This window comes from Trichechus manatus, unplaced genomic scaffold (genome assembly GCF_000243295.1).
Source record: "Trichechus manatus latirostris isolate Lorelei unplaced genomic scaffold, TriManLat1.0 scaffold00281, whole genome shotgun sequence".
Taxonomy (NCBI): domain Eukaryota; kingdom Metazoa; phylum Chordata; class Mammalia; order Sirenia; family Trichechidae; genus Trichechus; species Trichechus manatus.
The window spans coordinates 111,719-125,425 of NW_004444217.1; positions in this window are offsets into that span (position 1 = coordinate 111,719).

Here is a 13,707-nt window from a genome sequence, read left to right on the forward strand (position 1 = left end):
ATTTGACTGTGGGAAACATAACAAATTATGGATAACATTGTGAAGAATAGGAATTCCAGAATATTTAATTGTGCTCATGAGGAAACTGTACATAGACAAAGAGGCAGTTGTTTGAACAGAACAAGGGGATGCTACATGGTTTAAAATCATAAAATGTATGCATCAGGGTTGTGTCCTTTCACCATGCTTATTCAATCTGTATGCTGAGCAAATAATCTGAGAAGGTGGTCTTTATGAAGAAGAATGCAGCATCAGGATTGGAGGAAGACTTATTAACCCCTGTGATATGCAGATGACAGAACCTTGCTTGTTGAAAGCAAAGAGAGCTTGAAGCACTTACTGATGAAGATCAAAGACAACAGCCCTCATAATGGATTACACCTCAACAACACCTAACACCTAACAACAGGAACAATCGTGTATACTAACAACAAGAAAAAGTAAATTAGTTGCATAAATACAAAAGCTTTCATATAGGCAGGTCAACAGCAGTGGTTAACTGGAAGGCCAGGAAGAATAGGATTAAAAACTCTTCTTGCTCTCAGTCCCAGCACTGATATGATTGATCTGGGAATAACACAGCCTCTGCAGGATGAGTCTCAAGTTGGACTAAATGAGAAATCTGTTGAGTGTGTACTCATAAACTACCAAGAAATTTGGCATTTGTTTCTAAGAGGGCAATACTCATTTTATATGAAAATATCACAGTAGTTTGATTCATTGGAATTTCTGGATATAATTTAAACCTGCATAAAATCCAAAAACCAAACATGTTGCCGATGAGTCAAACTCAACCCATGGCAACTACGTGTGTTATAGGGGTTTTCTTGGCTGTAATCTTTAAAGAAGCAGATCTCCAGGTCTTTCTACAGCGATACCACTGCACGGGTTCCAACCTCTAATCTTTTGCTTAGTAGTCCATCGCAAATAGTTTGTGACACCCAGGAATCTATCAAACCTGCATAGACCCTACTAAACCTACTTACTCTAATGGACTACTTTTACTACAAATATGAACACTCAATTCTCACATTTTTCTCATTTAAACCCTCAGAAATATTTTCTAGATCTTAAAACAATTAAAATTAAAGAAGCCTGGTGGAGCCAACATGGTTCTATAGACAAAAGCACCACGCCACCCCTCCACAGCAAAGACCCAAAAAACCAAGTAAAACAGAGACAAATATCAATCTTGGAACCCTAAGCATCAAATGAAGAGATAAAAAACTCCGCCAAGCACCAAATGGAATAAGAAACTGACAGAGAACAGAGAGCGAGGACAGATAAAAGCAGAGGTCCCCTATCAACTAACACAGCACAGATTCACCATCTTGGACTCCCGTTGGAGATCGGTGGACAGGGAGTACAGGAAAGCAACTTCATGGAGCTCCCAGTAGGAGACAGAGCACCCAGCAAACAGCAATATACACTTGCTCACCCTGTACCCTTCTTCTCCCTGCTCAGCCTCCGCCTCTTCCCAGCTGGCTCCATGCCACTGAAATTTACCCCACCCACACCAGTCAGCTCTGTTAGTGTCATTTCTTTGTTCCTGGTGTTGCTTTTTTCAGCTTCTTTTGGTTTTTTCCCTGCCTCTCGCCTCCTCCTCCTCCCCCTCCTTTGTCTTGAACACCTGGCTCCGTGTGCCATCTTTGCTTCTTCTTGACAGGCTATGAAGCGCTGCTCAGCTAGGGAACTGCCTCCCCAGTCCACACCACCACACTGGTGGAACAGCTGGGGCCTTTTTTTGTTTTGTTTGTTTTCTTTTTCTTTTCTCAGCTTGGGAGCCCCTTTGAGCCAGGATGTACTGTGCAGCTTGGGAGCCACTTTCTTGGTCGGCGCAGCCACGCTAGTGAAATCCCTGGGGTCATTTTGTGATTTTTTTTTCTTTTCTTCTTTTTCTCATTCTTCATTTCTCAGTTTCTCATCTCTCTATACTTACCTTATTTTCCTGTCTCCTGAATACCTGATACTGTGTGCTATTTCTGCTCCTTCTAGCCAGGCTGTACTGCGAGATTTGACAGCCACTTCCTTGGTCTGTGCAGCCACACTAGTGGGATCCCTGGGGGCTTTTCTTTCTTTCTTTTTATTATTATTTTTTCTTTTTTCCTTTTTGTTCTTCTGCATTTCTCAGTTTCTTGTCTTCTCTACTTGCCTTCTCTTCTTGTCTCCTGAACACCTGGCACTGTGTGCCATCTTTGCCCCTTCTAGCCAGGCTGTACTGCGTGGCTTGGGAGCAACTTCCCCAGTCTTTGCAGCCATGACAGTGGGATCCCTGGAGGCCTTTTTTTTTTTCTTTTCTCTTTTCCTTTTTGTTTTTCTTCTTTTCTCAGTTTCTCATCTCTCTCTGCTTTCCTTCCTTTCCTATCTTCCTGAATACCTGGTGCTGTCCACCATCTCTGCCCCTTCTAGAATGACTGTGCCCTGAGGCCCAGGCACCACTTCCCTGGTTGCCACTTGAATCCCTGAGGGGCATTTCCTTTTTTTTTTTTAATTTTATTTATTTATTTTTTTCTCTTTTCCTTTTCTGCCCCCTCCATTTCTTGGTTTCTCATCTCTCCACTCTGATGGCAAGCTCCCGCAGCACATTTTTGTTTGTTTTGGCTTCTGTTTCACTCTCTTCTCTCTTTTCTTTCCCAAACCTATCTTAGCTCCACATATCACAACCTCCTCTTAGCTCCACATATCACAACCTCCTCCCTCCCTCCTACCTACCTGCACTGTGAGCCGAACACCACACCACTGAGCAGCACAGGCACGGACCCCTGGCCTGCCCTGTTGGCCCTAGTACATGCCACAAACAACCCATCCCAGTAACTCCCCTTCAGCTTGACCTGCCCTGCTGCACCATACCTGAGTGACTGGCTCTGCCCATTGGACAAAGAGGTGAAAACTACTGTGCCCACAGATGAGCAAACAATAAAGAGCACATAGCCCGCCTGCTCAGACATAACCAAATAAAACAAAAAAGCAGAATGAAACAAACAAATCTACAATCAATAAACGAGGTAAATAATTACCACATGTCCTGAGGACAGCAAACAATATCAAAATGTATTAAAAAATAAGACACGATGGTTCCAGTAGGTGTCCAAAATAAAACACCAGATGACTTTCAGTAGAAAAAAAGTCACTAGAACTACCTGATAGGAAATTCAAATATCTAATATTCAGAGCTATCCAAGAGCTGAAGTAAAAATCAAACAAAAATGAGGAAAAATAGACAAATTCATGGAAAATACAGAGGAAAAAATTGAAGAATTCAGGAAAATAATACAGGAAAAAAATGCCAAAATAAATTCAAAACTAAATATCATACAAACACAACAAACAGAAATCCCAAGATAAATAACAAAATTTCAGATGTGGATAGTGTCATAGAAAGTCTAAGAAACAAGTTTGAAATAATGGGAGACAAGATCAGCAAAACTGAAGACAAATACTTGGATACCATTTTGAAGAAAAATCAGAAAAAAGAAAGGAAAATGAAGAAACTCTGGTTACGATATGGGATACAATCAAAAGCAAAAATTTACGAGTGATCAGAGTTCCAGAACAGAAGGAGAAAACAAAAAACACAGAGAGGATCACTGAAGAATTGCTGACAGAAAAATTCTCTAGTATCTTGAAAGATGAAAAGCTGACCATCCAAGAAGGTCAACGAACCCCACATAGGATAGACCCCAAAGAAAATCACCAAAGCCTATCATAATCACACTTGCTAAAACCAAAGACAAAGAATCCTGTGAGCATCTCAAGAAAAATGAGAAGTCACATACAGAGAGGAAACAATAGGACAAAGCTCTGGTTACTCAGCAGAAACCATGCAGGCAAGAAGGCTACAGGATGACATATATAAAACCTTGAAAGAAAAAATTGCCAACTAGGAATAATATATCCTGCAAAACTCTTGTTCAAATATGACAGTGAAATTAGGACATTTCCAGATAAACAAAAATTAAGGGAATATGTAAAAACCAAACCAAACTTACAAGAATTATTAAAGGAAGTCCCTCGGTTTGAGAATAAACAACATCAGACAACGGCCTGAATCTAGGACACAAGATTGCACCAGCCAGATATCAGTCTAGGAAATGAACTCTCAAGGACTATTCAAAACCAAAAGAATTGTAACATGGAACCAGAGAGGTTAATCTGTAAATGACTAGAAAATCAGAACAATAAAAGAGGGAATAAATGGTGTAGGTATACAACTTTCTAATGGAGAGGAAGGCAAGGTGATACCAAGTAATAATAGACTGGTTCAAACCTAGGAAGATAAGGGTAAATTTCAAGGTAACTGTAAAGAAAGTTAACAAACCTACTCATCAAAATAAAAAAGAAAAACATAAAGTCTAAGTAAAAACAGAATCTACAAAAATGAAAGAAATTAAAAAAAAATCCACAAACAAGGAATTCAGCACAGAAGATTAAGAGGAACAAAAAAAACATCTGCACCACAAAAAAAAGCACTACAAAATGACAGCAATAAACTCACACCTATCAATAATTACACCAAATGTAAATGGCCTAAATGCACACCTGAAGAGACAGAGGGTAACAGAATGTATTAAAAAACAGGATCCATCAATATGCTGTCTACAAGAGACACATCTTAGAAACAAAGACATAAATTTATTAAAAATCAAAGGATGGAAAAATATATATCAAGTAAACAGCTACCAAAAAAGAGCAGGAGTGGCAATACTAATCTCAGAATAAGTAGACTGTAAAAGAAAATCCATCATAAAAGATGAAGAAGGGCACTATATAATGATTAAAAGGACAATTCATCATGAAGACATAGCTATAATAAATACCTATGCACCCAATTATGGGGCTCCAAAATACATAAAACAAATTCTAACAGCACTGAAAAGAGAAACTGACAGTTCCACAATAATAGTAGAAGACTTCAACACACCACTCTCGGTAAAGGACAGGACATCTAGAAAAAAACTTAACAAAGATATAAAAGATCCATAGGGCACAATCAGCCAACTTGAACTCATAGACATACATAGAACACTCCACCCAACAGATGCAAAGTACAAATTCTTTTCCAATGCACATGGAACATTCTCCAGAATAGACCATATCTTAGGCCACAGAGCAATCCTCAACAAAATCCAAAACACTGAGATAATACAAAGTATCTTCTCTGACCACAATGCTATCAAAATAGAAATTAACAACAGAAAGAGCAGGGAAAAAAAATTAATTACATGGAAACTGAATAACACCCTGCTTACAAACCACTGGGTAACAGAAGAAATCAGAGATGGAACCAAAAAATTCCTAGAATCAAACTAGAATGAAAACACAACATACTAAAACCTTTGGGACACAGCAAAGGCAGTGCTCAGAGAACAATCTATAGCAATAGATGCACACATCAAAAAAGAAGAAAGGGACAAAATCAAAACATTAGCTACACAACTCAAACAAATAGAAAGAGACCAGCAAAAAAAGCCCATAGCCACTGGAAGAAGGGAAATAATAAAGATCAGAGCAGAAATAAACGAAATAGAGACTAGAAAAAACAATAGAAAGAATCAATAAAAGTTGGTTCTTTGAAAGAATCAACAAAATCGACACACCACTGGCTAAACTGATTTAAAAAAAAACAGGAGAGGATACAAATAACCCAAATAAGAAATGAAATGGGGGACATTACAACAGACCCAAATGAAATAAAAAGGATGATAGCAGAGTACTATGAAAAAATATACTCCAACAAATTTGAAAACCTAGAGGAAATGGACAAATTTCTAAAAACACACTACCTACCTAAACTAACACAAAATGATGTTGAAAATCTGAACAGATCCATAATAAGAGAAAAGATTTAAAAGGTATTTTAAAAAACTCCCCCCCCCCCCAAAAAAAAGCCTTGGCCCAGATGGCTTCACTGGAGAATTCTAGCAAACTTTCAGAGAAGAGCTTACATCAGTACTACTCCAACTATTTCAGAACGTAGAAAAGAAAGCGACACTTTCGAATTCATGCTATGAAGCCAGGATAACCCTGATACTAAAACCAGGCAAAGGCACCACAAAAAAAGAAAATTGCAGACCAATATCTCTCATGAATATAGATGCAAAAGTTCTCAACAAAATTCTAGCCAACAGAATTCAGCATCATATAAAAAAATAATACACCATGACCAAGTAGGATTCATACCAGGTATGCAAGGATGGTTCAACATTAGAAAATCAATCAATGTAATCTACCATATAAATAAACGGAAAGAAAAGAAACACATGATGATCTCAATCGACATAGAAAAGGCATTCAACAAAGTCCAACACCCATTCCTGATAAAAACTCTCAATAAAATAGGTATACAAGGGAAATTTCTCAACACAATAAAGGGCATCTATACAAAACCAACAGCTAACATCATTCTTAATGGAGAGAGGCTGAACACATTCCTCTGAGAACAAGAACAAGACAAGGATGCCTTTTATCACCACTCCTATTTAACATTGTGCTGAAAGTCCTAGCTACAGCAATAAGGCAAGAAAAAGAAATAAAAGGCATCCAAATAGGTAATGAAGAAGTAAAACTGTCCCTATTCGTGGTTGATATGGTACTTTACATACAAAACCCTAAAGACTCCACAAGAAGACTGCTGGAACTAATAAAAAGATCCAGGAGAGTAGCAGGATACAAGATAAACATATAAAAATCAGTTGGATTCCTATACATTAATAAAGAGAATGATGAGAAGGAAATCAGGAAAACAGTATCATTTATAATAGCCCCTAAAAAAATAAAATACTTAGGAATAAATCTAACCAGGGGTGTAAAAGACCTATACAAAGAAAACTACTAAACACTACTGCAATAAACCAAAAGAGATCTACATAAAACATACCGTGCTCATGAATAGGTACACTCAACATTGTGAAAATGGCAATTCTACAAAACAATTTACAAATACAATGCAATTCCAATCCAAATACAACAACATTCTTTAAAGAGATGGAAAAACTAATCATCAACTTTGTATGGAAAGGAAAGAAGCTCCGGATAAGTAAAGCACTATTGAAGAAGAAGAAGAATAAAGTAGGAGAACTCATGCTACCTGACCTCAGATCCTGCTACACAGCTATGGTAGTCAAAACAGCCTGGTACTGGTACAATGACAGATACATTGACCAATGGAACAGAATTGAGAACGCAGATGTAAATTAATCCACCTATGGCCACCTGATCTTCCATAAGGGCACAAAGTCCATCAAATGGGGAAAAGACAGTCTTTTTAACAAATGGTGCTGGCAAAACTGGATGTCCATCTGCAAAAAAATGAAACAGGACCCATACCTCACACCATATACAAAAACCAATTCAAAATGGATCAAAGACCAAATATAAAACCAAAAACTATAAAGTTCATAGAAGAAAAAATAGGATCAATGCTAGAGGCCCTAAGACACGGCATTAACAGGATACAAACCATTACCATCAACACACAAACTCCAGAAGATAAAACTACATAACTGGGATCCTCTAAAAATTAAACGCTTATGCTCATCAAAAGACTTCACCAAAAGAGTGAAAAGGAACCTATAGACCGGGAAAAAAAATTTGCCTATTACAAATCCGACAAAGTTCTAATCTCTAAAATCTACAGGAAAATCCAACACTTCTACAACAAAAAGACAAAAAATCCAATTAAAAAATGGACAAAGGAAATGAAAGACACTTCACCAAAGAAGCCATTCAAGCAGCTAACGGACACATGAGGGAATGCTTGCAATCACTAGTCATTAGAGAAATGGATATCAAAACCACAATGAGATACCATCTCACCCCGGCATTACTGGCACGAATGCAAAAAACAGAAAATAACAAATGTTGGAGAGGCTGTGCTGAGACTGGAACCCCAGTGCACTGCTGGCGGGAATGCAAAATGATACAACCATTTTGGAAAATGATATGGCACTTCCTTAGAAAGCTAGACATAGAAATACCATATGATCCAGCAGTCCCACTCCTAGAAATATATCCTAGAGAAATGAGTCGTCACATGAATAGACATATGTGCATCCATGTTCACTGCAGCAAAAAGATGGAAACAACCTAGATGCTCATCAACAGATGAATGGATAAACGAACTATGGTACATACAAAAAGTGTAATACCAAGCAATGATAAAGAACAATGATGTATCTCTGAAAACATCTCACAACACGGATGAACCTGGAGGGCATTTTGCTGAGTGAAATAAGTCAGTCACAAAAGGACAAACATTGTATGAGACCACGACTATAAAAACTCATGAAAAGGTTCCACACAAAAAGAAACAATCTTGGATGGTTACCAGGGAGGGGAGGGGTGGGGATAGAAAAACACTAAATAGACAATAGATGAGTGGTAATTTTGGTGAAGGGTAAGACAGTACACAACACTAGGGAAGCCAGTACAACTTGTCCAAGACAAGGTCATGGAAGCTCCATAAACACATCCAAACTCCCTGAAGGACAGAATTACTGGGCTGAGGGCTGTGGGGACCATGGTCTCAGGGAACATCTAGCTCTACTGGCATAACATAGTTTATAAATAAAATGTTCTACATTCTACTTTGGTGAGTATTATTTGGGGTTTTAAGAGCCTGTGGGTGGCCATCTAAGACACTCCATTGGTCTCACTCCTTCAGGAGCAAGGGAGAATGAAGAAAACTAAAGATATAAGAGGCTATATATCCAAAAGACTAACGGACCACAACTATCTTGGCATCCACCAGACTGAGTCCAATACAACTAGGTGGTGCCCGGCTACCACCACTGACTTCTCTGAGAGTAATCACAATAGAAGGTCCCAGATAGAGCCGGAGAAAAATGTAGAACAAAATTCCAACTCACAAAAAACAGACCAGACTGACTTACCTGACAGAAACTGGATTAACCCTGAGAATATGGCCCCCAGACACCCTTTCAGCTCAGTGCTGAAGTCACTCCTGAGGTTCACCCTTCAGCCAAAGATTAGACAGTCCCATAAAACAAAACAAGACTAAGGGGGCACAACAGTCCAGGGACAAGGACGAGAAGGCAGAAGGGGTTAGGAAAGCTTGTAATAAGGAACCCGAGGTCGAGAAGGGATAGTATTGACACGTTGTGGAGTTGTTAACCGATAAAACAACATGTGTACTAACTGTTTAATGAGAATCTAACGTGTTCTTCAAACTTTCATCTAAAGTACAATTAAAAAAATTTAAAAATTACAGTAATTATCAGAAAAAAAAATTGAAGAATTCTCCTACAAATGTTCCTCTGTCACATTACATCTACCCCATTCCCAACTGACTCATGGTCAACCTCTCTCATTTCATCCACTTTAAAACTGCAATCCCAGCAGCTTATGGCTTGGTAAGCATGTTAAACAGGGTTATGTCTTCAGAAATTAAATTTGAAACCTCACTGAGTTCTGAAATATCCCTTGGCAAGGGCACATTGTTGGTGTTGTTAGGTGTCGGAAAGTTGGTCCCGACTCAGAGCGACTCTATGCACAAAAGAACAGTCCTGCACCATTCTCACAATCATTGCTATGTTTGAGCCCATTATTGTAGACACTGTGTCCATCCATCTCGTTGAGGGCCTTCTTCTTTTTCACTAACCACCTACAGGATATTTTTCTTCCTAAAAGCACAGAAAAGATGCTTGTTTTTCTCATTGACTTTGTCCACTTATCCAGTCATTGTCTTTATTCAATGAACGTCGTGGTTGTGCAGTGGTTGAGAGCCCAGCTGTGAACCTAAAAGTTGGCAGTTCGAATCCACCAGCTGCTCCTTGGAAACCCTATGGGGCAGTTCTACTCTGTCCTGTAGGGTCGCTATGAGTTGGAATCAGGCGGATGGTCATGGGTTTGTTTTTAGATTTGATACATACTGTGTTCGTGGTCCCTTGCTCTCAAATAGCTCCAACCTCAGGAGACACACACATGCACACACAATTACACCACAATGTGATGATATCTATAATGTTTGTAATTTCAAGGTATATGGGAACAGAGAAAAATCGGGTGTATCTCGAAACTTTTATATTTTAGCACTGTATTTAAAATCCATGACAGTCAAAGTGTAAATTTAATTATTTCCATTTCCTTATTGGGGGCTTAAAAAGTTTTATACTTATTAGAAACCACAGGTCAAAAACACAGGAAGGGTTTGGTACAGCATGACTGCTGTGATTATTAGTCTAGGTGGAGTAAGTGCTGTTTCGAATCGAATGAGTCAGGGCCTAGGGATACTTACACCACCTGTCACTCCCTCTTAACAGCTCTGATCTTGGCCAGCTACTTAGAATATTATTGCACCGTTTTTCAATCTCTGCCTGTGGTAGCTTAACAGAGTCACTGACACTTTTTTTGTAACCTAAGTTGATATAGACAGGAATTTTTGAAGGCAGCCCTAGGGCCAAGGGGAGTATTTATATCTGCTGCCACTCACTGAATAACTGAGCCAATAAAGCACTCGATAGATTTCACACTTTTCCCATTATGTTTCTGGGCTTCCTGTGGGTATTCTAGGAAAAACTGTGGGTGTTCTTAATCAAGAAAAACAACGTATTTTTTTCCATCAATCTGTTACTTGCCATGTTTTTATTTGAACAGACTTCTTGCCAAGTGATACTGAAGTTTCAAAAATATTTCCTCTATCCACTGGAGCCTGTACAATAATGCTAATGTATTGGTTTTCGTTGACCATATTCAATTAATTCTGATAGACTAGGAAATGCACTGAGGTCTTCCATGTAAAAGTTTTCCTTCTTACTATAAGACGACATGAAAGCCAGGCATGCAAGCTAAAAAGCTAATGAAGGAAATAAAAGAAGAATTAACCTGTTTGTTCAAATAATACAATTATAATTTTGTTTATATTTTATTGTTTCTGAGAAATATATGGTATAAGAAAATTTCTTCCTTAGCATTATATACTTCATTTTGATAATGGTTAATCAGGTTAGTATGTTAAACATGCTAAAATATTAATCTCCTATTCTGATTTTTAGCAAGTACAGTGTAAATATATGAATTCACCCAAACCACATGGCCTCAATTACAAGTCAGTGCAGCAGTGATAAATCCTTCATATAAGACTTACTTGACTGATGCTCTTCATGGGGAGTTGGCAGGAAGATAAGAAGAGGGATATTAACCACACTTTCTATATTGGTTTTAGCAAACTGATAAACACGGGGAATATGACAGATGATCCCAACAATCAAATCTACCAAACTGTGGAAGATTGAAACTACTCTTCCAAACAGAAGAGAAGTTGGAAAATACTTTTGAGTTTGTTGTATTTGAATATTCCTATTAATGTTCTCAGGTTTGCAAAAATAAAATTAATACCAATATTAACATGACCCATCCATCACACACCCATTACCATTTAGTCAATTCCTGCTAATAGCAACCTTACAGGACAGAGTAGAACTACCCTATAGGATTTGCAAGGCTGTAAATTTTTACGGGTGCATACTGCCACACTTTTCTTCCATCAAGTGGCTGGTATGTTCAAACCAATTATCATCTGGTTAGCAGCTGAGCATTTAACCACCGTGCTACCAGGGATCCTTTATGCAAGAGGGCCATTTAATTGTATACCTTGCATTGCTTAAGCCAACAATTTAATTCTTCATAAAAATTTTTTACCTGTTTATTAAGATAAAACGCTCACAATAATTTAGGCTATCATTTAGAGTATCTATGTTAACATAGTTTAATTATAGCTTAAATTATCATAAGCCTTTTGTCTCAAATAAACCAAACCAACCCACACTCGTTCCCATCATGTCAATTCTGACTCATAGCGACCCTACAGGACAGAGAAAAATTGCCCCATAGGGTTTCCAAGGAGCTCCTGGTGGATTCTTTTGATTAGCAGTGGCACTCTTAACCACTACGCCACCAGGGTTTCCTATGAATTGACTAGACGGCAAGGGTTCGGTCTGGTTTGGTTTCTCTCAATAAATACATTAAAATTTTTTATGAAGAATAGTTAGATTAAACAATCCCAAGGCATACGATTCAATGGCCCTCTTACACAATGGAAAACATTCAAGGTTATCAAAAGGGACAGTTTGTCCTTTTATAAGTGTTTTACTGTTTATAAAAAAAAGTTTTATGGTCCAATGTGATTCATTGGCCCCAGTAACATAAACAAAAATCTTGCATTATCTATGAGTCCTAATTTCATAATGGCTCACATTCAAGGACATTAAAAGTTTCAGATTTCCTATACTCTGATGGTGCAATGGTTAAGAGCTCAGCTGCTAACCAAAAGGTCCACAGTTCGAATCCACCAGCTGCTCCGTGGAAACCCTACGGGGCAGTTCTACTCCATCCTATAGGGTCACTATGAGTCAGAATCACTCAGTGGCAATGGGTTTGGTTTTTTGGTTTTATATACATAATAGATATACTTTACACTCTATATAAATCTCCTTTTGTCAGATTCTGACAAAAAAGTCATAATAGGTCCTGTGATTAATGCATTAAAATCAATATGGTAAATTATAATTTTTCTAAAGGAACAACAAGAATTTGAAAGTGTAAATAATGATGGAATTAAGATGGTTTAATCCAGAGAAAAGTAGTCCAAATCTATTCACTTGAATTTAGCCAACCCCTGTAGCTGTTGTTGTTGTTAGGTGCTGTCGAATCAGTTCTGACTCATAGCGACCCTATGTACAACAGAACGAAACACTGCCTGGTCCTGCACCATCCTCACAATCATTGCTATGCTTGAGCCCATAGTTGCAGCCACTGTATCAATCCATCTCGTTGAGGGTCTTCCTCTTTTACCAGGCATGATGTCCTTCTCTGGGGACTGATCCTTCCTGATAAAGTGACCAAAGTATGTGAGACTTAGTCTCGCCATCCTTGCTTCTAAGGAGCATTCTGGTTATACTTCTTCCAAGACAGATTTGTTCATTCTTTTGGCAGTCCATGGTATATTCAATATTCTTCAACAGCACCACAACTCCAAGGCATCAATTCTTCTTCGGTCCTCCTTATTCACTGTCCAGCTTTCACACGCATGTGGGTCGACTGAAAACACCATGGCTTGGGTCAGGCGCACCTTAGTCTTCAAGGTGTCATCTTTGCTTTTCAACACTTTAAAGAGGTGTTTTGCAGCAGATTTGCCCAGTGCAATGCGTCTTTTAATTTCTTGACTGCTGCTTCCATGGGTGTTGATTGTGAATCCAAGTAAAATGAAATCCTTGACAACTTCAGTATTATCTCCGTTTATCATGATATTGCTTATTGGTCCAGTTGTGAGAATTTTTGTTTTCTTTATGTTGAGGTGTAATCCATACTGAAGCCTGTGGTCTTTGATTTCCATCAGTAAGTGCTTCAAGTATTCTTCACTTTCAACAAACAAGGTCGTGTCACCTGCATATCGCAGGTTATTAATAGGTCTTCCTCCAATACTGGTGCCCCATTTTTCATATAGCTCAGCTTCTCGGATTATTTCTTCAGCATATAGATTGAATAAGCATGGTGAACTGATAGAACACTGACACACACCTTTCCTAACTTTTAACCAAGCAGTACCTCTTTGTTCTGTTCAAACGACTGCCTTTTGACCTGTATATAGGTTCCACATGAGCACAATTAAGTGTTCTGGAATTCCCATTCTTCACAATGTTATCCATAATTTGTTATGATCCACACAGTCAAATGTCTTTGCTTAGTGAA